General features: G+C 40.6%; 1 long non-coding RNA gene across 1 annotated transcript in view; it reads left to right on the top strand.

Annotated features, from left to right (window-relative positions):
- LOC141582641 (uncharacterized) overlaps positions 1-22,972 on the top strand; it is an 80,540-nt gene extending 57,568 nt beyond the window's left edge. Inside the window, exon 3 of the long non-coding RNA XR_012515528.1 lies at positions 22,908-22,972. This is a non-coding gene — a long non-coding RNA (uncharacterized LOC141582641). The remainder of the gene's footprint in view (positions 1-22,907) is intronic.
- The last annotated feature ends 2,601 nt before the right edge of the window (positions 22,973-25,573 follow it).

Here is a 25,573-nt window from a genome sequence, read left to right as displayed (position 1 = left end):
TTATGGATAGTGTTTTTGGTGCCATTTCTGAGAACTCATTGCTAAATTCAAAGTCATGTAGATGTTCTCTGGCCTTTTCTTCTAACAGTTTGATAATTAGACACGATAATTACACGGGTACTTTGTGTTTTGTGTAAGGAATGAAGTTTAGGTTCCCTCTTCTGCATATGGATGTTCAATGATATGGTAAGTCCTCACTTAATACTGTTGATGGGTTCTTGGAAACTGCGACTTTAAGTGAAATGGCCAAACAACATATAATGAAACAAATTTCACCATAAACTAATTGATATAAAGAAGAATTAAATTCCTATGGCATATTTCTCATCACAGAAACATCACCAAGCTTCTAAATACTGACCAAAAACACTTCTAATATTAAACATGGAAATACATGTGAGTTATCTGCACATTTAAGAAAGATTAGTAAAAATAAGCAGAATTATTTGCCTGCTTATTTTAGTTCAGGGTGGTGATTGGCTGGAGCCTATCCCAACAGCTCAGGGTGCTAAACGGGGACTGACCTTGGACAGGAGGCCATTCTGTTATGGGTACACTCACACACACACACACACACACACACACACACACACTCTCACACTCACACATACCCCACACACTGGCATGGGGACAATATAGACATACCAATTCACCTAAGGTGCACATCTTGGGATGTGGGAGGAAACTGGAGTATCTGGAGAAAACCCAAGCACACATGAGGAGACTGTGCAGACTCTACAGTGGCCCCAGCTGGAAGTGACTCTTTTTTTTCTATCAATGTTATAACAAAGCAATGTTGAAGGAAACAATGTTATTTGAGGACCTGCTGAGTGTACACAATTGGGTATAAAGACTATGTTTTTTCCATTTAATTGTTTTTGCAACTTTGTCAAAAACTAATAAGCCTTATCTATGTGGGTCTATTTCTGTATCTCCATTCTTTTCCATAGATCTGTGTGTCTATCCCTTTGCTAATACCACATTGACTTAATCACTATAGCTTTACAATAAGTCTTAAAATTACAGTGTATGATTCCTGTGACTTTATTCTTTTTTTTTTCAAAATTATATTAGCTCTTCTCTTTCTTTTGCCCTTCCATACACACTTATGTTTATATCTCAAAAAAATATTGCTAGGACTTTGATTGGTACTATATTAAATCGATAGATTAATCTAGAGAGAAATGACATCTTTACTGTTTTGAGTCTTCTAATCCATGAAAATGGTATGTCCTGTACTTATTTAAATCTTTGGTTTCTTTAATCAGCATTTTGTGGTTTCCAGCTTAGAGATCTGGTACCTTTTTTTTTTTTTTTTTTTTTTTTTAGATTTATACATAAGTATTTCAGTTTTTGAAGCTATTGGGAATAGTATTAAGTTTTTGTTTCCAACTGAATATTGCTAGTGTATGGAAATACAATGGATTTTTATATATTGACCTTGCATGCTATGATCTTGTAAAACTTATTTCTTAGTTTGGGGAATGTTGTGGGGTTTTTTTTTGGGTGATTTTCTACATAGATAATAATACTTCATATTTTTCACATGTAGTTTTTGCCTCATAGCTATCTCTATTAGGGGACCCTAAATAACAGTAGCTTAAAAACCACAGTAGTTTATTCCTACTCGGCTCTTCTCTGTGCCATTTTGGGGGCACATGCACCTTCTATCCCCAGGGTACTGACTCCAACTGCAGGTCTGAGTTGGCTCCGCACTTACGTCTGCATTCCAAGGTTTGGGACTGGCTATCAGTCATCATATAACTTTCTTAAACACTCCACTCTCTCCAGAACAACGTGGGGACCAACTGGTCTCATGGACTCTGTTGCTCAGTGCTACTGACAAGGGCAGATCCTTCATTCTCTGAGGGGCACTGTGGCTCTGAAGAGGGACGAAAGGTGAGCCTCCCTGAAGGCTCAGCCACAGGAGCATATGCTTCTTCTGTGAAGGCTGTTGCCTTCATAGTATGGCCTCCACCGCATCTTCCCAGCTACCCCTCACCCAGGACCCAGGATTTTAGGGCACTGCATGGCAATAGGGCTAATTTCTCACTCTTGAAGAACACTCCAAATCTCAGTAAAATTCACACTTAATAGCAATCTTAAAAATACATATCTATGGCTGGGTGCGGTGGCTCACACCTGTAATCCCAGCACTTTGGGAGGCTGAGGCAGCAGATCACAAGGTCAGGAGCCTGACCAACATGATAAAACGCTGTTTCTACCAAAAATACAAAAATTAGCTAGGAGTGGTAGTGCACACCTGTAATCCTAGCTACTCAGGAGGCTGAGGCAGGAGAATCACTTGAACCCAGGAGGCAGAGGTTTCAGTGAGCTGAGATCATGCCCCTGCACTCCAGCCTGGGTGACAGAGCAAGGCTCTGTCTAAAAAAAAAAATCTATTTAAAATAGTTTTGTAGAAAATACATCCAGGGGAGCCTCAAGGAACCTGAACAACCTATGACATTTGACAAAAAGGCCCGGAATATGGTTAGGTTTAATATTTAGAAAGTAGGTGTCTCCGTTAGGGCGTTGGCAAGAAACAGATGGCGGAGTCAATCTGGGACATTCAGGAGAATTCAATGAAGGGAACATTTACACAGGCGAGGACAGGTGTGGGGGAGCCGCAAAGGCAGTGAATACTTTAGGGCTGGTAACATCAGGGAGCCTGAGGGGGATTTGGAGAGGGAGAGAGCTGTGAGGAGGGGGCTTCAGGCCTTCAGCTGCCCTCAGAGAAGGTGCTGGAAAAACACGATACCCTGACAATGTGCTCTTTCCTCCTCCTGTCCCCTCTCAGTGTTCCTCCTCCCTCCTTAGCTGAAGTCAACAGGAGGTTAGAGCCCAGAGGGCCTCCTGATTCAGTTCCTGGGAGTCACCCCCTGTGGACAGAGATGGCACAGAGTGGACTGGGAGCAGCCTGTGGAGGGATCCAACACAGTGGGCTAGGGAGGACAAGGATAGAAGATAATAACGGCCAACATGTCCCCAGGGCTAGCTCTGTGCCAGGAATTATTCTAAGGCCTTTCATAGTTTACATAGGATAACTCACCTAATCCTCTCAGGGCCACAAGCAAAGGACACATAGAGTGAGGTGGATTCAGAGGCATTCCAGGGAACCTTTTTTTTTTTTTTTGAGACGGAGTTTCGCTCTTGTTACCCAGGCTGGAGTGCAATGGCGCGATCTCGGCTCACCGCAACCTCCGCCTCCTGGGTTCAGGCAATTCTCCTGCCTCAGCCTCCTGAGTAGCTGGGATTACAGGCACATGCCACCATGCCCAGCTAATTTTTTGTATTTTTAGTAGAGACGGGGTTTCACCATGTTGACCAGGATGGTCTCCATCTCTCGACTTCGTGATCCACCCGCCTCGGCCTCCCAAAGTGCTGGGATTACAGGCTTGAGCCACCGTGCCCGGCTCCAGGGAACCTTTTTTTATGAGCGAGAGTCTCACTGTCACTCAGGCTGAAGTGCAGTGGTGCAATCACAGCTCACTATAGCCCCAACCTCCTGGGCTCAAGGGATCCTCTCACCTCAGTCTCCTGAGTCGCTGGGACTATAGGTGTATACCACTATGCCTGGATAATTTTTTCTACCTTTTTTTTTTTTTTTTTTTTAAAAGATAGGGTCTCACTATGTTGCCCAGGCTGGTCTTGAACTCCTGGGCCCAAGTGATCCTCCCGCCTTGGCCTCCCCAAATGCTGGCATTACAGGTGCAATCCACCACACCTGGCCCAGAGAACTTCTGATTGAAAAGGTGAGGGAGAGCTTCCTGAGGGGAGGTGGTTTTGAGCTGGGCCCCAGGGAGGGAGTGCCTTGAAGAGAAAACACTTACTTGAAAGGTCCAGTGAACAATATCCCTGGATTAAAGTGACCATTCATCTCATGAACCAACAACGGTGAGTAGCATTTTGTGTGTGCTAGGAGGAAGCAATTGTGCGAGGTAGGAGATGCTTGCATGTTTAGACAGGATTAGGGTAAGAAGGAAGTGAGTGCCATTCTGCAACTGCTGCAGCCGATTGACTGTAATTAGGAACTTAAAGAAGGCCAGGCCAGCAGAAGGAGTACTTACTGCTCATTAACACCAAGGGTGGCCGTCATTATTAAGCTCCCTGCGTGCCACTGCATTTATGCCCATTACCTTTAATAATCACCAGAATTCTGCAAGGTAGGCATTATTGTTTCTTTTTTATAGATGAGGAACTGAGGCCCAGAGAGATTAAGTAACTTGTCCAAGGTCACACAGCTAATAGGTGACAAAATTGAGACTCAATTCCAAAGGCAGTGAGCTTCCTATTATACTATATGCCCCTCCACATTTAAAAAAGAGACATAAACCACAGAAAATTGTAGAAGACTGGAACAGACCATGCAGAAAGATGGGTGATGTGCCTTCACTGTCTCCATCCAAATCTCATCTTGAGTTATAATCCCCATAATCCCCATGTGTTGAGGGCGGAACCTGGTGGGAGGTGATTGGATCAAGGTGGTGGTTCCCTCATGCTGTTCTCATGACAGCGAGTGAGTTCTCATGAGATCTGATGGTTTTTGAAAAAATTATTGTTATACTTTAAGTTCTGGGATACATGTGCAGAATGTGCAGGTTTGTTACATAGGTATACACGTGCCATGGTGATTTGTTGCACCCGTAAATCCGTTATCTACATTAGGTATTTCTCCTAATGCTATCTCTCCCCTAGCTCCTACCCCCCAACAGGCCCCAGTGTGTGAGGTTACTCTCCCTGTGTCCATGTGTTCTCATTGTTCAGCACCCACTTAAGAGCGAGAACATGTGATGTTTGGTTTCTCTGTTCTTGTGTCAGTTTGCTGAGAATGATGGCTCCAGCCTCATCCATGTCCCTGCAAAGGACATGAACTCATCCATTTTTATGGCTGCATAGTATTCCATGGTGAATATGTGCCACCTTTTCTTTATCCAGTCTATCATTAATGGGCATTTGGGTTGGTTTCAAGCCTTTGCTATTGTGAGTAGTGTTGTAATAAACACACATGTGCGTGTGTCTTTATAGTAGAATGATTTATAATCCTTTGGGTATATACCTAGTAATGAGATTGCTGAGTCAAATGGTATTTCTGGTTTTGGATCTTGAGGAATCATCACATTGTCTTACATAATGATTGAACTAATTTACACTCCCACCAAGAGTGCAAAAGTGTTCCTATTTCTCCACATCCTCTCCAGCATTTGTTCTTTTCTGACTTTTTAATGATTGCCCTTCTAACTGGCATGGGATAGTATCTCATTGTGGTTTTGATTTGCATTTCTCTAATGACCAGTGATAATGAGTTTTTTTTATATGTTTTTTGACCACATAAATGTCTTCTTGTGAGAAGTGTCTGTTCATATCCTTTGCCTACTTTTTATGGGATCATTTGTTATTTTCTTGTTAATTTGTTTAAGTCCCTTGTAGATTCCTGATATTAGGCCTTTGTCAGATGGATAAATTGTACATTTTTTTCTCCCTTTCTGTAAGTTGCCTGTTCACTCAGATAATAGTTTCTTTTGCCTCGCAGAAGCTCTTTAGTTTAATTATATCCCATTTGTCAATTTTGGCTTTTTTTGTCATTGCTTTTAGTGTTTTATTTATGAAACCTTGGCCCAGGCCTATGTCCTGAATGGTATTGCCTAGGTTTTCTTTTATGGTTTTTATGGTTTTAGGTCCATTTAAGTCTTTAATCCATCCTAAGTTAATTTTTGTATAAGGTTTAAGAAAGGGGTTCAGTTTCAGTTTTCTGCATATGACTAGTCAGTTTTCCCAACACCATTTATTAAGTAAGAAATTCTTTCCCCATTGCTTGTTTTTGTCAGGTTTGTCAAAGATAAGAAAGCTGTAGATGTGAGATGTTATTTCTGAAGCTTCTGTTCTGTTCCATTGGTCTCTATCATAGATAGGAAGAATGGTACCAGTACCATGCTGTTTTGGTTACTGTAGCCTTGCAGTTTAAAGTCAGATAGTATGATGCCTTCCCCTTGTTCTTTTTGCTTAAGATTGTTTTGGCTATATGGGCTCTTTTTTGGTTCCATACGAAATTTAAAGTAGTTTTTTTTAATTCTGTGAAGAAAGTCAATGGCAGCTTGATGAGGATGGTAATAAATCTATAAATTACTTTGGGAAGTATGGCCATTTTCATATTCATTCTTCCAATCCATGAGCATGGGATGGTTTTCCATTTGTTTGTGTCCTGTCTTATTTTCTTGAACAGTGGTTTGTAGTTCTCCTTGAAGAAATCTTTCACATCCCTTGTAAGTTGTATTCCTAGGTATTTAATTCTCTTTGTAGCAATTGTGAATGGGCGTTCACTCATAATTTGGCTCTCTGCTTGTCTATTATTGATGTATAGGAATGCTTGTGATTTTTGCACATTGATTTTGTATCCTGAGACTTTGCTGAAGTTGCTTATCAGCTTAAGGAGATTTGGGACTGAGACGGTGGGTTTTCTAAATATACAATCATGTCATCTGCAGAGACAATTTGACGTCCTCTCTTCCTATTTGAATATGCTTTATTTATTTCTCTTGCCTGATTCCCCGGATCACAACTTCCAATATTGTGTTGAATAGGAGTGGTGAGGGAGGGCATCCTTGTCTTGTGCCAGTTCTCAAGGGAATGCTTCCAGCTTTTGCTCATTCAGTATGATATTGACTGTGGATTTGTCATAAATAGCTCTTATTATTTTGAGATGTGTTCCATCAATACCTAGTTTATTGAGAGCTTTTAACATGAAGGGGTGTTGAATTTTATCGAAGGCCTTTTCTGCATCTGTTGAGCTAATCATGTGATTTTTATCATTGGTTCTGTTTATGTGATGGATTATGTTTATGGATTTGCATATATATATATATTTTTCTTTTTTTTCCAGCAATATGTAGTGCTTTTTCTATATCTATGAATGCTTTTGGTATCCTATGTATGATATTAATACTACTTTTCATTACTATTTGCATGATGTATCTATTTCCATTATTTTATTTGAAACTTTTTTTTTTGAAAGAAAAAAAGAATAATAAGAAAAAGAATAAAGAAGAGGAAGAAAGAGAAAGAGGAAGAGGGAGAGAGAATGGGGGTATTGCTTTGTTGCCCGGGCTAGAATGCAGTCTAAATATGGATATGCCTATAATTGTCCTTAATAATGGAGACATGAAAGAAAATGAGGGAAGAGAATAACAAACAAGGAGTCAACCAACATTTCGTTTAAACTTCTAAGTTGATATGATGTGGTACTGATAAGAGTGTATATTTTGTGTAAAGTGGAGAGTTCTATAAATGTTAATTACATTTACTTGTTCCAGATCTGAGTTCAAGTCTTGGATATCGTTGTTAATTTTCTGTCTCATTGATCTGTCTAATATTAATGTTGGAGTCTCCCACTATTATTGTGTGGGAGTCTAAGTCTCTTTATAAGTCTTGTATGTCTGGTTATTCCTGTATTGGGTGCGTATATATTTAGGATCTTTAACTCTTCTTGTTGTTGCGTTGATTCTTTTATCATTATATAATGTCCTTTTTTGCTTCTTTTGATCTTTGTCGCTTTAAAGACTATTTTATCAGAGGCAAAAATTGTAACTTCTGCTTTTTATTTATTTATTTTTGCTCTCTGTTTGGTTGGTAAGTCTCTCTCCATCCCTTGTTTTGAGTCTTTGTGTATCCTTGAATATGAGATGGGTCTGGATGCAGCATACCAATGGGTTTTAGTTTTTTGTCCAAATTGCCTGTCTGTCTTTGAATTGGGGAATTTAGTCAATTTAAATTTAGAATTAATAATGATATATGTGAGTTTAATACTGTCATCTAATATTAGCTGGCTCTTTTGCACATTAGTTGATGTAAATTCTTCATTATATTGATGTTCTTTACTTTTTGGTATTTTTTAGAAAGGCTGATACTGTTTGTTCCTTTCTATGTGTAGTGGTTCTTTCAGAAGCTCTTGTAAAGCAGGCCTGCTGGTGATGAAATCTCTGAGTGCTTGCTTGTTCACAAAAAACTTTATTTTTCCTTCACTTATGAAGCTTAGTTTGGCTGGATGTGAAATTCTTGGTTGAAAGTTCTTTTCTTTAAGGATGTTGAATATTGGTCCCCACTCTCTTCTGGCTTGTAGGATTTCTGCTGAGAGATCTGCTGTAAGTCTGATAGGCTTCCCTTTGTGGGTAACCCGACCTTTCTCTCTGGCTGCCCTTAGTATTTTCTCCTTCATTTCAACCCTGGTGAATCTGACGATTATGTGCCTTGGAGTTGCTCTTCTTGAGGAATATCTCTGTGGTGTTCTCTGTATTACCTGGAGTTGAATATTATCCTGCCTTACTAAGTTGGGAAAATTTTCCTGAATAATATCCTGAAGCGTATTTTCCAGCTTGGATTCATTCTCTCGTCACATTCAGGTACACCTATCAAGCGTAGATTAGGTCTTTTCACATAGTCCCATATTTCTTGGAGACCTTGCTCGTTCCTTTTTATCCTTTTTTATCTAATCTTGTCTTCTTGTTTTATTTCATTGAGTTGGTCTTCGACCTCTGATATCCTTTCTTCTGCTTGATCAATTCGGCTGTTAAAACTTGTGCATACTTCACGTTCTCGTATTGTGTTTTTCAGCTCCATCAATTCACTTATTTTCCTCTCTAAATTGTGTATTCTTGTTGACATTTCGTCAAACCTTTTTTCAAAGTTCTTAGTTTCTTTAGATTGTGTTAGAACAAGTTCTTTTAATTCACAGAAGTTTCTTATTATCCACATTTTGAAGCCTGCTTCTGTAATTGGAACACACTCGTTCTCCATCAAGCCTTGTTCCGTTGCTGATGAGGAACTGTGATCCCCTGCTGAGGGAGAGGCGTTTGGATCTTGGGTATTCTCAGCCTTTTTTGACTGTTTTCTTCACTTCGTTGTAGATTTATCCATCAGTCGTCTTTATAATTACCGTCTTTGTAATTGAGTTTCTGAGTGGACTTCCAACTTATTGATTCTCAGCGCCGAAATCTGAGCGACTCACTGCGCCGACTCAATCAGCGGTGTTAAGATTGATGGTGCTTTTCTGACTCTGCACCAAGAACCGACGCTCCGAGGCACCGGCAAAACTGCCTCGCCGGTTGCAAGAGTTGCGCTGGCGACCTGTGGGGCTCCTCCGCTGGGAATCTCCTGGTGCGTGAGCAATAAGAATTCATGTGAAGGTGTGGCGTCCTCTCGTTCTTTGCGTTTTCACTGGGAACTACAATCCCGAGCTGCTAGTGATCAGCCATCTTGGATCTCTCTCCTCGATTTGCACATATTGAACCAGCCTTGCATCCCAGGGATAAAGCCAACTTGATTGTGGTAGATAAGCTTTTTGATGTGTTGCTGAATTTAGTTTGCCAGTATTTTATTGAAGATGTTCACATCAATGTTCATCAGGGATATTGGCCTGAAATTTTCTTTTCTTTTCTTTGTGACTCTGCCAGGTTTTGGTATCAGGATGATGCTGGGCTCATAAAATGAGTTAGGGAGGAGTCCCTTTTTTTCTATTATTTGGAATAGTTTCAGAAGGAATGATACCAGTTCTGTTTTGCACCTGTGGTAAAATTTGGCTGTGAATTCATCTGGTCCTGGGCTTTTTTTAGTTGGTAGCCTATTAATTACTGCCTCAATTTCAGAACTTGCTATTGGTCTATTCAGGGATTCAACTTCTTCCTGGTTTATCCATTTCTTCTAGATTTTCTAGTTTATTTGCATGGAGGTGTTTATGGTATTCTCTGATGGTAGTTTGTATTTCTGTGGGAATCAGTGGTGATATCCCCTTTAACATTTTTTAAATTTTATATATTTGATTCTTCTCTTTTTTTTTTTATTAGTTTGGCGAGTGGTCTATCTATTTGTTAATCTTTCCAAAAACCACCTCCTGGATTCATTGATTTTTTTGAAGGGTTTTTCATGTCTCTATATCCTTCAATTCTTCTCTGATCTTAGTTATTTCTTGTTTTCTGCTGCTTTTGAATTTGTTTGCTCTTGCTTCTCTAGTTCTTTTAATTGTGATGTTAGGGTGTCAATTTTAGATCTTTCCCACTTTCTCCTGTGGGCATTTAGTGCTATAAATTTCCCTCTAAACACTGCTTTAGCTGTGTCCCAGAGATTCTGGTACATTGTGTCTTCATTCTCACTGGTTTCAAGTAACTTATTTCTGCTTTAATTTCATTATATACCTAGTAGTCATTCAGAAGCAGGCTGTTCAGTTTCCATGTAGTTGTAGGGTTTTGAGTGAGTTCTTAATCTTCAGTACTAATTTGATTGTACTATGGTCTGAGAGACTGTTATGATTTCCATTCTTTTGGATTTGCTAAGAAGTGTTTTACTTCCAATTATGTAGTCAATTTTAGAATAATGTGGTGCTGAGAATAATGTATATTCTGTTGATTTGGGGTGGAGAGTTCTGTAGATGTCTATTAGGTCCAGATGTCACTTGGTCCAGAACTGATTTCAAATCCTGAATATCCTTGTTAATTTTCTGTCTCATAGATCTGTCTATTATTGACAGTGGGGTGTTAAAGCCTCCCACTATTATTGTGTGGGAGTCTAAGTCTCTTTGTAGGTCTCTAAAACCTTGCTTTATGAATCTGGGTGCTCCTGCATTGGGCACATATATATTTAGGATAGTTAGCTCTTCTTGTTACATTGACCCCTTTACCATTAATAATGCTCTTCCTTTTGTCTTTTTTGATTTTTGGTGGTTTAAAGTCTGTTTTAGCAGAGACTAGGATTGCAACCCCTGCTTTTTTTTTGCTTTCCACTTGCTTGGTAAATATTTCTCCATCCCTTTATTTTGAGCCTCTATGTGTCTTTGCATGTGAGATGGGTCTCCTGAATATAGCGCACTGATGGGTCTTGACTCTTATCCAGTTTGCCAGTCTGTGTCTTTTAATTGGGGCATTTAGCCCATTTACATTTAAAGTTAATATTGTTGTGTGTGAATTTTACCCTGTCATTATGATGCTAGCTGATTATTTTACCCGTTAGTTGATGCAGTTTTTCATAGTGTTGATGGTCTTTACAATTTGGAATGTTTTTGCAGGGGCTGGTACTGATTTTTTCTTTCCATATGTAGTGCTTCCTTCAGGATCTCTTGTAAGGCAGGCCCGGTATGACAAAATCTCTCAGCATTTGCTTGTCTGTAAAGAATTTTATTTCTTCTTCACTTATGAAGCTTAGCTTGGCTGGAGATGAAATTCTGGGTTGAAAATTCTTTTCTTTAAGAATATTGAATACAACTCTCTTCTGGCTTGTAGGGTTTCTGCAGAGAGATCTGCTGTGAGTCTGATGGACTTCCCTTTGTGGGTAACTGATCTTTCTCTCTCGCTGCCAACATTTTTTCCTTCATTTCAACCTTGGTGAATCTGACAATAATGTGCCTTGAGATTGCTCTTCTTAAGGAGTATCTTTATGGTGTTCTCTGTATTTCCTGAATTTGAATGTTGGCCTGTCTTGCTAGATTGGGGAAGTTCTCCTGGATAATAGCCTGAAGAGTGTTTTCCAACTTGGTTCTATTCTCCCCGTCACTTTCAGGTACACCAATCAAATGTAGGTTTGGTCTTTTCACATAGTCCCATATTTCTTGGAGGCTTTGTTGGTTTCCTTTCATTCTTTTTTCTCTAATCTTGTATTCATGCTTTATTTCATTAAGCTGATCGTCATTCTCTGATATCCTTTCCTCGGCTTGATTGTTTCAGCTACTGATACTTGTGTTTGCTTTACGAAGTTCTTGTGCTGTGTTTTTCAGCTCCATCAGGTCATTTATGTTCTTCTCTAAACTGGTTATTCTAGTTAGCAATTCCTTTAACATTTTTTCAAGGTTCTTAGCTTTCTTGCATTGGGTTAGAACATGCTCCTTTAGCTTGGAGGAGTTTGTTGTTACCAACCTTCTGAAGCCTACTTCTGTCAATTCATCAAACTCATTCTCCATCCAGTTTTGTTCCCTTGCTGGCAAGGAATTGTGATCCTTTGGAGGAGAAGAGGTATTCTGGTTTTTGGAATTTTTCAGTCTTTTTGTGCTGTTTTTTCCTTATCTTTGTGGAATTATCTACCTTTGGTCTTTGCTGTTGGTGACCTTTGGATGGGGTTTTTGTGTGGACATCCTTTTTGTTGTTGATGCTATTCCTTTCTGTTTTTTAGTTTTCCTTCTAACAGTCAGGCCCCTCTGCTGCAGGTCTGCTGGAGTTTGTTGGAGGTCTACTCTAAACCCCGTTTGCCTGGGTATCACCAGCAGAGACCTCAGAACAGCAAAGATTGCTCCCTGTTCCTTCCTCTGGAAGCTTGGTCCCAGAGGGGCATCCTCTACATGCCAGTGGAGCTCTCCTGTATGAGGTATCTGTTGATCCCTGCTGGAAGTTGTCTCCCAGTCAGGAGGCACAGGGGTCAGGGACCCACTTGAGAAGGCAGTCTGTCCCTTAGCAGATCTCAAGCACTGTGCTGGGAGATCTGCTGCTCTCTTCAGAGCCAGCAGCCAGGAACATTTATGTCTACTGAAGCTGTGCCCATAGCCACCCCTTCCCTCCGGTGCTCTGTCCCAGGGAGATGGGAGTTTTATCTATAAGCCCTTGTCTGGAGCTGCTGCCTTTCTTTCAGAGATGCTCTGCCCAGAGAGGAGTCTAGAGAGGCAGTCTGGCTTTACAGTGGCTTTGCTGTGCTGTGATAGGTTCCTCCCATCACAGTGCGGTGAAGTTCAAACTTCCTGGAAGCTTTGTTTACACTGTGAGGGGAAAAACTGCCCACTCTAGCCTCAGTATTAGTGGATGCTCCCCTCCCCCCCACACCAAACTAGAGTGTCCCAGGTCAACTTCAGACTGTTGTGCTGGCAGTGAGAATTTCAAGCCAGTGGATCTTAGCTTGCTGGGCTCCATGGGGGTGGGATCTGCTGAGCTAGACAACTTGGCTCCCTGACTTTGGCTCCCTGGCTTCAACTCCCTTTCCAGGGGAGTGAACAGTTCTGTCTTGCTAGTGTTCCAGGAGCTACTGAGGTATGAAACAACAAGAATAACAACTCCTGCAGCTAGCTCAGTGTCTGCCCAAATGGCTGCCCCATTCTGTGCTTGAAACTCAGGATCCTGATGGTGTAGGTACCTGAGGGAATTTTCTGGTCTAAGGATTGTGAAGACCATGGGAAAAGCATAGTATCTGGGCCAGAATACAGCATTCCTCATGGCACAGTCCCTCAGGGCTTCCCTTGGCTAGGGGAAGGAGTTTCCAGACCCTTTGCACTTCCCAGGTGAGCCAATGCCCCATTGGCTTTGGCATCACCCTCTGTGGGTTGCACCCACTGTCTAACCAGTCCCAATGAGATGGGCTAGTACCTCACTTGGAAATGCAGAACCCACCTGCCTTTTGCATTGATCTCACTGGGAGCTGTAGACTGGAGGTGTTCCTATTTTTTTTTGAGATGAAGTCTTCCTGTGTCACCCAGGGTGGTGTGCAATTGTGCAATCTCAGCTCACTGCAGCCTGCTCCTCCCAGGTTCAAGCTATTCTCTGGTCTCAGGCTCCCGAGTAGCTGGGATTACAGGTGTCTGCCACTACTCCTGGCTAATTTTTGTGTTTTTAGTAGAGATGGGGCTTTGCCATGTTGGCCAGGCTGGTCTCGAACTCCTGACCTCAGGTGATCCACCCACTTCAGCCTCTCAGTGTGCTGGGATTACAGATGTGAGCCACCACGCCTGGTGTCTGATGGTTTATAAGTCAGTTTTCCCTACTTCAGCTAACTCTCTCCTGCTGCCATATGAAGAAGGTCTTTGCTTTCCCTTTCCCTTCTGCCACGATTGTAAGTTTCCTTAGGCCTCACCAGCCATGCAGAACTGTGAATCAATTAAACCTCTTTTCTTTATAAATTACCCAGCCTTGGCAGTTCTTCATAGTAGTGTGAAAACAGACTAACACAATGGGGGACCCAGGATGGAGGAGAAGAGGGGTAGGTTTATGCAACACAGTTCTAGGAGGAAAGCAGGTGCACATTATAGGACCTGCATTCCTAGGAGGTGAACAGAAATTCACCTCGTCCTTCAAATGTGCACATTGTAGGTATACATTTGCAGGTGCACATTGTAGGTGCACGTTTGAAGGACAAGGTGAATTTCTGTTAGTGGATAGTGAGAAAAGAGCTTTGGTGGTGGGGGAAAGCTTCAGCAAATGTATGCAGGCAGGAGTGAACATGGTTTATAGCACATGAGAGGAAACCGTCCTAGTTAGAGCAGGTGGGCTACTTTGGGAAGGGACTTTGCAATAAAATGTCTGGGGGCAAGACTTTGGACTGACTTCAGTAAGACTTATGCATCAGCTCAAGTTCTTGAATAAGAAAATGACATGATGAAAGTGACGACTAAGGAAGATTAAGATGCAAGGTAAACAATTCAGTGCCACAGACAGGACTTGAACAGTGGACATGACACAGCTATATAGATTAGGTCTTCCTAACAAGGGGACAACACAGTCATTGTCCAAATCTCTCCTTTGGCACTAGGTATTCAAACAAAAGGCTGTCATTCAAAATGTAGCTAACACAAAATGTAGCTGGGGTTTTTGTTTGTTTGTGGGTTTGTTTTGTTTTTTAACCTTTTCTGGCTTAATGAGTTTAATTGACACTTGTATTACTTTTATGGAAAACTACTGCTCACAAATAAAACCTATGAACATTTGTGTGCCTATCACATAGTTCATGCAAGGTGCTCTGCTATTTTGTCAGTGTTGATGGTGGATCCCTCTAATAGAGCCCTGCCACCTGCTCCCTGACTTGCCTGAATCCCTCAGCAGGTGCTAGAAAGAAGGGCTTAGTCTGAGGAGCCTCAGGACATAAATGTCTAGAATGGGCCTGGGTAGACCTGTAGTAGATGAGCTCCTCTTCCAAGACAAGCCAAGAGCCTGGAAGCTGGGTTTGACTTTTTTTTTTTTTTTTTTTTTTTTTTTTTTTTTTTTTTAATAAAATTGGCAAATCAAACTTTAACTGGTGCAGTGGCTTATGCCAGTAATCGTAGCACTTTAAGAGGCCAAGGTGGGTGGATCACTTGAGGTCTGGAGACCAGCCTGGCTAACATGATGAAAGCCCATCTCTACTAAAGATACAAAAATTAGCTGGGCATGGTGGTGCATGCCTATAGCTCCAGCTACTCAGGAAGCTGAGGCAGAATAATTGCTTGGATCCAGGAGGCAAAGGTTGCAGTGAGCTTAGATCACACCACTGCCCTCCAGCCTGGGTGACAGAGTGAGACTCTGTCTCAAAAGGGAAAGAAAAGAAAAAAAAAAAAAGGAAAAAACCTTAAACACACATAAGTGAACTTACTCCCCAGTGTTCAATGAATGAGGGAGCGGGAGAAAGGTGAACCCAGTGGCTCAGGTGTCATCTGGGATGACTGGATAGGTGACAGTGCAAGCCAGTGGTTCCTCCATGTCCACCCTGAATAAGACTCTGTACCAGGTATGGGAAAATGCAAAGCTGGCTGGGCCCAAGTCTCTGCTCTCAAGTGGGGAAGCCACAGCTACAGGTCCTCAGATGTCACCTCTTCTAGAACCCTTCTTTCCCATTCAGGTGCCTTACTGAGCATGTTGCTTGCTGTACTGGATGGTTATTTGCTGACTTCTGTCTTCCTATGCTCCTTCTATTGCATCACTGCTGGGACCCATGTTTTAAACAATTGATTGGTGAAACAGGGGATGTGAATTTAAATTTAGCTGAGAGGGCAAATGAATAATTTTGAGGTGGACCTAAAAAAGTCAAACTCATACAAATGGAGAGTAAAAGAATGGTCACCAGGGGTCGGGGATGGGAGAAATAGGTAGGATACAAATTTGTAGTTAGTTCCAATATGAGTAAGTTCTGGTGACTTAATATACAGCACAGTGACTATGGTTCATGTATACCTGAAATTTGCTAAGGAAGTTGATATGGTTTGACTGTGTTCCCACCCAAATCTCATATTGTTGGTCTCATAATCCCCACATGTTGTGGAAGGGACCTAGTGGGAGGTAACTGAATCTTCGGAGCAGTTACCTCCATGCTGTTGTCGTGACAGTGAGTTTTCACAAGACCTGATGGTTTTATAAGGAGCTTTCCTCCACCTTCACTCTGCCCTTATCCTTGTTGCTACTATGTGAAGAAAGACCTGTTTGCTTCCTCTTCTGCCATGATTGTAAGTTTCCTGAGGCTGATTGTAAGTTTCCCAGCCCATGGAACTGTGAGTCAATTAAACCTCTTTCCTTTATAAATTACCCAGTCTCAGGTATGTCCTTATAGCAGCATGAGAACAGACTAATACAGTAAATTGGTACGAGGAGTGGGGTGCTGATGTCAAGATACTAAGAAATGTGGACACAACTTTGGAATTGCATAACAGGCAGAGGTTGGAACAGTTTGGAGGGCTCAGAATAAGATAGGAAAATGTGGGAAAGTTTGGAACTTCTTAGAGACTTGTTAAATGGCTTTGATCAAAATGCTGATAGTGATATGGACAATAAAGTTCAGGCTGAGGTGGTCTCAAATGGAGATGGGAAACTTGTTGGAACTGAAGTAAAGATAAATCTTGCTATTCAAAGAGACTGGTGGCATTTTGCACCTACCCCTGAGATTTGTGGAACTTTGAACTTGAAAGAGATGACTTAGGCTATCTGGTAGAAGAAATTCTAAGTGGCAAAGCATTCAAGACGGAGCAGAGCATAAAAGTTTGGAAAATATGCAATCTGACAATGTGGTAAAAAGAAAAACCCATTTTATGGGGAGAAATTCAAGCCTGCTGCAGAAATTTGCAAAAGGAATGAGGATCCCAATGTTAATCACCAAGACAATGGGGAAAATATCTCCAGAGTATGTCAGAGACCTTCATGGAAACCCCTCCTATCACAGGTCTGGAGGCCTAGGAGGGAAAAATGCTTTCATGGACCAGGCCCAGGGCCCTGCTGCTCTGTGCAGCCTCAGGACATGGTGCCCTGCATCACAGCTGCTTCAGCTCCAGCTTGGCTAAAAGGGGCCAAAGTATAGCTCTAGCCATTGTTTCAGAGGGTTGAAGCCTTAAGCCTTGGCAGCTTTCATGTGGTGTTGGTCCTGCAGGGGCACAGGAGACAAGAATTGAGGTTTGGGAACCTCTGCCTAGATTTCAGAGGATGTATGGAAATGCCTGAATGTCCAGGTAGAAGTTTGCTGCAGGGATGGAGCCCTCATGGAGAATCTCTGCTAGAGCAGTGTGAAGTACAATGTGAGATTGGAGTCCCTACAGAGAGTCCCACTGGGACACTAATTAGTGGAGCTGTGAGAAGAGGACCACCATTCTCCACATATCATAATGTAGATCCACTGATAGTTTGCACTGTGTGCTTCAGAAAGCTGCAGGTACTCAATGCCAGCCCATTAAATCAGCTGACAGGAGGGCTGTACCCTGCAAAGCCATGGGGCAGAGCTGCCCCCGGCTGTGGGAGCCCACCTCTTGCATCAGCATGACCTGGATATGAGACATGGAATCTAAAGAGGTATTTTTCAAACTTTAAGGTTTAATGACTGCTCTATTAATTACAGACCTGCATGGGGCCTGTAGCTCTTTTGTTTCGGCCAATTTTTCCCATTTGGAATGGCTGTATTTACCCAATGCCTTTGCCCCCATCATGTTTGGTAAATAACTAACTTGCTTTTGATTTTATAGGCTCAAAGGAGGAAGAAACTTATCTTGTCTCAGATGAGACTTTGGACTTGGAGTTTTGAGTTAATATTGCAATGAGTTAAGACTTTGGGGGACTGTTGGGAAGGCATGATTGTGTTTAGAAATGTGAGAACATGAGATTTGGGAGGTGCCTGGGCAGAATGACATGGTTTGTCTGCGTACCCACCCAAATCTCATCTCGAGTTGTAGTTCTCATAATCCCATATGTTGGGGGAGGGATCCAGTGAAAGGTAATTGAATCATGGGGTCAGTTACCTTCATGCTGTTCTCATTATAGTGAGTTCTCACAAGATCTTATAAGAGGCTTTCCCCCACTCCCCTTTGCTCTGCACTTCTCCATGCTGCTACCATGTGAAGAAGGTTGTGTTAACTTCTCCTTCCACCATGATTGTAAGTTTCCTGAGGCTGCCCCCATCCTGCAGAACTGAGTCAATTAAACCTCTTTCCTTTATCAGTTACCCAGTCTCAGGTATATCCTTATAGGAGTGTGAGAATAGACTAATATAGGAGTAGACACACACACACAGACACACACACACACACACACACAAAGTTGATATATACCTTAATTAGCTTGATTGTGTCATCATTTCACAATGTATACATATTTATCAAAAATCACATGGTCCATATAATTTTTGTCAGTTATATCTCAATAAAGCTGGGGGAAAATAATTTGGAGTTACCTTGGGACCGTTTGCTTTCTTAAGAGAAGTGATTCACAGAACATCCTCCAACAGCTCAGAAAGAAGCTACCTAGGGTGTGTCTAGACTCAGGGTGGTTGTGGGATTCTGGGAAACTACAGGCACCAATAGGTGCATGGATGCCCAGCTGTCTGGACTGGCTAGACAGTGGGTCAGAGCTACTAGGAGAAAATGCTGATCACCTCTTACCCTCTCACTCTTTGAGGAGGAGAATGCCACCATATTCTCAATGGCCTTGGTGCTCCTTGGGCTGGGGATAGGGAGTGGCTTAGGATGACTGTGACAACCACTGTGGAAATATTGTCCCTCACTCTACTGGTCAATGTACATTATGGCACCAAGTCTTAGGTGCTCATACTTGACCAGATGACAACACAAAATTTGACAGGGAAAAAAGTCAAAAGATAGACTGCCACCTGGTTTAAATGTGGTCATTCCTGGACCTCTGTGTATTGTCATGTGAAGAATCATATTTCCCTCCTCACTCCTATATGCTTTGAGTTCTTCCTTTCCCTCTCTATTCTTTCACCTTGTTCAGAAAATACTCTTTAGATGGCTGAACAATAATAGACTAACAGTATAGGTGATGAAAAATGAAATCCCACATTCTATTCTCCAATGTTAAGTTCACTCTTAATTATGTTGGCATGATGAGTTGACACAAGAAACAGAGTGCTCATATACTCATACCAGGCAGTAGTGGTTAGTTAGCAACAAACTGGAAACTGCGTTAAGTAGTTCTTGTTCGTGTCCAGGTTCATGTGTTATAAAGAGCTGGAGTCACTGTTTGAAAGGCTGCAGTATTCCTGAAATTGTTTCATGGTTCTAGAGCTAATTTTAAAAACTTCTCTTATCTGCTTATATTTGTCATTAATACATTCTTTGAGTTATAACAATTTTCCTAGAGTAGCATAGAAGAGCTATTTTTAAGATCTTAGTTTCTAAATTCATCAATCTCTCTTATTTTCTGTTGGTTGCTTCAGTGATCATAGCAAACATGCTTTAATTTCAATTTTACCACTGCTCTCCAACCTGGGCAACAAGAGCGAGAATCTGTCTCAAGAAAAAAAAAATTTAAAAAGTAAGAAAGGGCTTTAAAGATGGACAATTAAGTTTTAGGCAGTAGTGAGGATTCTGATGGGCTGGGTGGTGTATCCTGGCCTAAAGATATTCAAATCTATTAACAAAAAATCAAAACACTGTGCTGGTCTAAAAGACACTTCTAAATGTAGAGCAGGAATCTGCTCCAGCTGTCAGTTTGTAGCTGCTGATAGCATACAAATTCTATGAAAATGCAATTGTGGTCCTTCTAATTACTTGTTATAAATATAAAAATGCCTGTTGTAAGTCACAGAAAGTGCACTAAGTGAGAAAGTTTGGCCTTTTGGACTCTGGAAGATTCTCTGTAACTTTAGGCTAATGAGTTAGCTGTTGTAGGCTTCAAGTTATTCATTCCTTGGTTGCAGATTTTAAAAAGTCACCCTTTGGGTTACAGACAGAAAAATAAGTTTTTAATTCCTTAAAGATGACTCATAAAGTTAAAATTAATTGATACAATATAAACCTTTTGAACAGCTTAGAAAGAAGTAGCTTTATACATGTATTTTATTTCTTCTCCTTTATTCTGCCTGAAGAAAAGCAGACGTACCTTCAGCCAAATCTTTCATTTTAATCCATGTCCTATCTGTAAGTAATGCATAATGAATATATTGATGAATTACTATGCAAGCTGAGATGCTGCATGCTGGCTTGCTCGAGGATTCAATTAAAATGGAGCAACATTATTTGTAATAATCAAATGTTGTTTTGAATAAGTAATTCAAGTAAACAATGCAGTTAGTAAAAAGTGATGGTGATGAAGTTGAGTGGGGGAAATTCTTATATATAGCTTAAATATAATTTTGGATTTGTAAAATAATAATAGTTTGTTGGAATGGAAAAGTTTATGCTGAGAATTAATAATAAATATCTGAAGACATCTTTTTATTTTGCAGTACTTACCTAACCTTATTTGATGCTTCTGGCTGTTTTTTTAGTTGGCTAAGAAGTTCTTTTAGTCTGCAATACTTATCTGACTTTCTTTGATAATACAGGCTGTTTTTGCACTGCAATAAAGAAATCCCTAAGACTGAGAAAAGAGGTTAATTGGCTCACAGTTCTGCAGGCTGTAAAGGAAGCGTGGTGCTGGCATCTGCTTGGCTTCTGGGGAGGCCTGAGGGAGCTTTTACTCATGATGGAAGATGAAGCGGGAACATATGCTTCACGTGGCGAAAAGAGGAGAAAGAGAGAGAGAGAAAGAGCGAGAGCGAGAGCGAGAGTGAGAGAGAGAGAGAGAAAGAGAGAGAGAGCGAGAGCATGCACTAGCATGGGGGGAGGCGTCACACATTTAGCAAGATCTTACTTATCACCAAGGAAATGGCCCAAGCCATTCATTAGGGATCCACCCCATGATCCAGACACCTCCCGCCAGGCCCTACCTCCAACATTGGGGATTACATTTCAACATGAGATATGGGCAGGGACACATATCCAAACTACATTGAGGTGTGATAAAGTTTTAATGTTTTTATAGTGCTATACTTCATGTTAGTGTAAAAGACCATCCCTGTGCAGTAGACAGGTCTAGAGCTAATGTAAAAGTTTGGACTATATTGATATCATATTAAATAACTGAATGAAAAACATTTATATGGAACAGCTAACAAATCAAACATCCACTTGTTTTGAAACATCCACTCTGGATGTTTCTATATCTGAATAATAGTTCCTGTTTTGATAATTTGCTATCATGTTAAACGCTGCCTCTGGGATAACTTTTAGTTCAACTTCAAGGGAAAATGCAGTTTTCATTATTATTGTTTGGGTGGGAGAATTATGGGAGCTAATGTTTTCATAAGCTAAAAAGAAATTCAAAGAAGAAAACTTAGCTCCCAGTTGATAACACATAAGGGTCTGGAATTTGGGTGGCTTCTAGACCTTGTAACTGCCCCCAACGCATTTCTCTCAATATGTAAGCTAAGGTTTCATTGCTCTGGTTTAAATGTTTTCCTGTTTCTCTTGTTAGTGGAGGGAGAAACTTTACAGTCAGTTATTATTACTTTTTTCATATTTTAGAAACATTTGAAAAACTTTACAAATGACGAGGGAAGATCTGGAGTGCATTGCTCGTTGCTCTTCTTCCTTTTGCTGCATTGAGGTAGCCTGGTGGTGAAAACGTATCTCATATATTTTCTTCAATGGAACTCTTGACTTCGTCAATTTGTTTAGTGAAGTCTGAAATAAATTTTGTCCTCCAAAATGTAAATAGCGAATTCAACTGGTTATTCAAAATTTTGATAACTGGTTGATTATCCTTTCAATCTGTAACTACTATGTGCTGGGTACCTCCTGTATACCTGTGTTATAAGCACACAAAAGTGTTTCCTGTTTCTGAGGAACTTGTCTGTCTTTATATGATGATATGATTCACCAGATTTTATAACCCTTCTTTATCAGTCTTATGGGAGAGAATCTCAGTTGTATATGTCTTGAGCAAAAGACAGATATAGGTGATTCTTGAATGGCCTGGGTTTAAACTGCCTGGTCTACTTATACACAGATTTTCTTTTCTTTGGAGAGTTTTTTTTTAAACTAATTTTAACTTTTATTTTAGAATCAGAGGCTACATATGCAGGTTTGTTACATGAGTTTTTTGCATGATGCTGAGGTTTGGGGTATGAATGATTCTGTCCCCCAGGTAGTGAGCATAGTATCCAATAGGTAGTTTTTCAGCTCTTGCTCCACTCCCTCTCTTTCCCCTCTAATAGTCCCTAGTGTCTATTTTCATTTTTATTATTATTTTTTTATTTTTTTGAGACAGAGCTTTGCTCTGTCACCCAGGCCGGAGTGCAGTACCGCGATCTCAGCTCCCTGCAACCTCCACCTCCTGGACCAGGTGATTCTGGTGCCTCAGCCTCCCAAGTAGCTGGGATAACAGGCACGTGCCACCATGCATGGCTAATTTTTTGTATTTTAGTAGAGATGGGGTTTCACCATATTGGTCAGGCTGTTCTCTAACTCCTGACCTCAGGTGATTCACCCACCTCGGCCTCCCAAAGTGCTGAGATTAGAGGCATGAGCCTCCTCGCCCAGCCCCCAGTTCTATTGTTCCTATCTTTATGTTCATGTGTTCTCAGTGTTTAGGTCCCACTTATAAGTGTGGACATGTGGCATTTATTTTCTTTGGGGTATATAACTGGTAATGGGATTGCTGGGTCAAATAGTAGTTTTATTTTAAGTTCCTTGCCAAATCTCCAAACTGCTTTCCACAGTGGCCGAACTAATTTGCATTCCCATCAACAATATGTAATTGTTCTCTTTTCTCTGCAGCCTTGCCAACATCTGTTATTTTTTGACTTTTTAATAATAGCCATTCTAGCTGGTATGAGATGATATCTCATTGTGGTTTTGATTTGCATTCTCTAGTGATTAGTACACATGAATTTGCTTCTGCCTTTGCCAACCCGAGACAGCAAGGCTAACCCCTTCTCTTCCTCTTCAGCCTACTCAATGTGAAGATGATGAGGTTGAAGACCTTTATGATGATCTGCTTCCACTTGATAAATAGTAAGTATATTTTTTCTTATGATTTTCTTAGTAACATTTTTCTTTTTCTCTAGATTATCTTATTGTAAGAATACAGTATATAAATACATCCAAACTGCCGCTTGCGGGGCTGGGGCAGGGGACTCACTGGAGCCATGGAGGCGGAGGTTGCAGTGAGTTGAGATCGTGCCACTACACTCCGGGCTAGTGACAGAGTGAGACTCTGTCTCAAAAAACAAACAAACAAACAAAAAAACCCTTCAATAAAATGTAGTAGCCATTTATGATTTGAATCTAAATACAATTATGAATAGAATTTTCTTAATGAAATAAAGGTTAAGTAATCCTACTTAATTGTGAACTATCAGGTGTTTTCATCAAAGTCAGAAGAGGAGGATGGCTGCATTCTCCACTACCTGGCAACATTGTACTGAAGGTTCTTGTTCGTGCAGTGAGAAAAGATCAAAATGTTCTATAGGTGAATTGATAAAATATACATACCTAGGTGATGAAACATAGTAGCAGCAAGTAAAATGATAGAGCTCAAAACACATTTTCAAGTGAAAAGAAAAAATTATAGAACATGTTTAATCCCTTTTATGCTGTTATGTAAACTTAGAGTAACAAAATATTTTTCTATGCATTCCATATGTGTGTGGTCACATTTTGAAAAATGAGAATACCCTCAGATCCCAAGAGGTTATCTCCAAAGATTAGGTAGGGCAATAAAAGGGATCTTTGAGAATTTTATTTGTGATCTGTCAAAAAGAAATGGATGACATGTAGTTTAAAAATTAGCTATAAAGTTCTGTCATACCCTGAGCATAACAAAAAAAAAAAAGAAAAAATTAGCTATAAAGATTGTGAGAGTTGCATTTAATAACTGTGATGTTAGCCACTGGTAGAAAAAAAATAAAAATAAATAAATACATACAAACATAAAAAATATGTGTTAGTGGACTGTTTATGTTACAGGTAAGGCTTCCAATCAACAGTAGCTATTAGTAGTTAAGTGGACTTTTGACTGCATTCATGGCCGTCACCCCGAGCCCCTACATTGTTCAACAGTCAAATGTATTTTTATTTTATGGGTACTCTTAAATTATGTATATAATTAGGTTTACTTCTTTGAGTTGGTTGCTAGGAAGCTCAGAGCAAAATTGTGACCCATATCTAATAAAGTGTGCAAGATCTGTGGCATGCATCTTGGATGATAACTTTATTCCTGCATTATCTTTTCCCCATCCTCATTTTATGATTTTATCATAATTTTTTGATTCTTTTATTAGAGTTTTCCAAGGAAATCTAATAGATGTTTGTATCTATCTATCTATCTATCTATCTATCTATCTATCTATCTAGTCTGTTATCTATTTATTGTAAAGAATTGACTCATGCAATTGTGGCATATTACAAGTCCAAAATCTGCAGGGTAGGCCAGCAGGCTGGAGAGCCAGGAAATTGTTGGTGTTTCAGTTTGAGTGTGAAGGCTCTCTGCTGTCAGAATTCCCTCTTCTTTGGGGAAAGTCAGTCTTTTCTATTAAAATTTCTAACTTATTGGATGAAGCACAGAGACAACATGGAGAACAATCTGCTTTACTCAAAATCTACTGATTAAAACATTAATTTCACAGCTGGGCATGGTGGCTCAAGCCTGTAATCCCAGCACTTTGGGAGGCCGAGGCGGGTGGATCACAAGGTCAAGAGATTGAGACCATCCTGGTCAACATGGTGAAACCCCGTCTCTACTAAAAATACAAAAAAATTAGCTGGGCATGGTGGCGCGTGCCTGTAATCCCAGCTACTCAGGAGGCTGAGGCAGGAGAATCGCCTGAACCCAGGAGGCGGAGGTTGCGGTGAGCTGAGATTGCGCCATTGCACTCCAGCCTGGGTAACAAGAGTGAAACTCTGTCTCAAAAAAAAAAAAATACATATATATATATATATAAATTTCACATGAAAAACACCTTCACAGAGACATTTTAAATAATGTTTGACTAAATAACTGGATGCTGTGGTCCAGTCCAGTTGATACATAAAATTAATCATTGTAGTATGTTACATATTTTTTTTTGAGACAGGGTCTCACTCTGTTGGCCAGTGCAGTGGCATGATCTTAGCTCACTGCAACCTCTGCCTCCTGGGTTTAAGTGATTCTCCTGCTTCAGCCTCCCCAGTAGCTGGGATTACAAGTGTGCACCACCATGCCTGCCTAATTTTTGTATTTTTGTAGAGATGGAGTTTCACCATGTTGGCCAGACTGGTCTTGAACTCCTGACCTCAAGTGATCCACCTGCCTCGGCCTCACAAAGTGCTGGGATTACAGGCGTGAACCACTGCATCTGGCCATTATGCATTTTTATAACCCTCCTTCAAGTATTTCCTCAAATAAAGCAGGGTATAGAACATGTCTAAGGTAATATATGGGTTTTGTTGTGAGTCATTTATGAAATATATGATGTTACCTTTAGTTTGTTTTAGCCCCAATATTGTATCATTTGGGATGGCCATTTCTTCATCACTCTGGCATTGAAGAACTATATGTAGCCTAACATCTGCAAGCCAACTGTCCTGGGCATGGTAAACAGATGCTTCTACTTAGGTCTTCCAGTGGATATGCCT

Source organism: Saimiri boliviensis, chromosome 2 (assembly GCF_048565385.1).
Source record: "Saimiri boliviensis isolate mSaiBol1 chromosome 2, mSaiBol1.pri, whole genome shotgun sequence".
Lineage (NCBI taxonomy): Eukaryota > Metazoa > Chordata > Mammalia > Primates > Cebidae > Saimiri > Saimiri boliviensis.
Note: the sequence above shows the minus strand (reverse complement) of the source record. Positions and strands in the feature narration are given on the sequence as shown.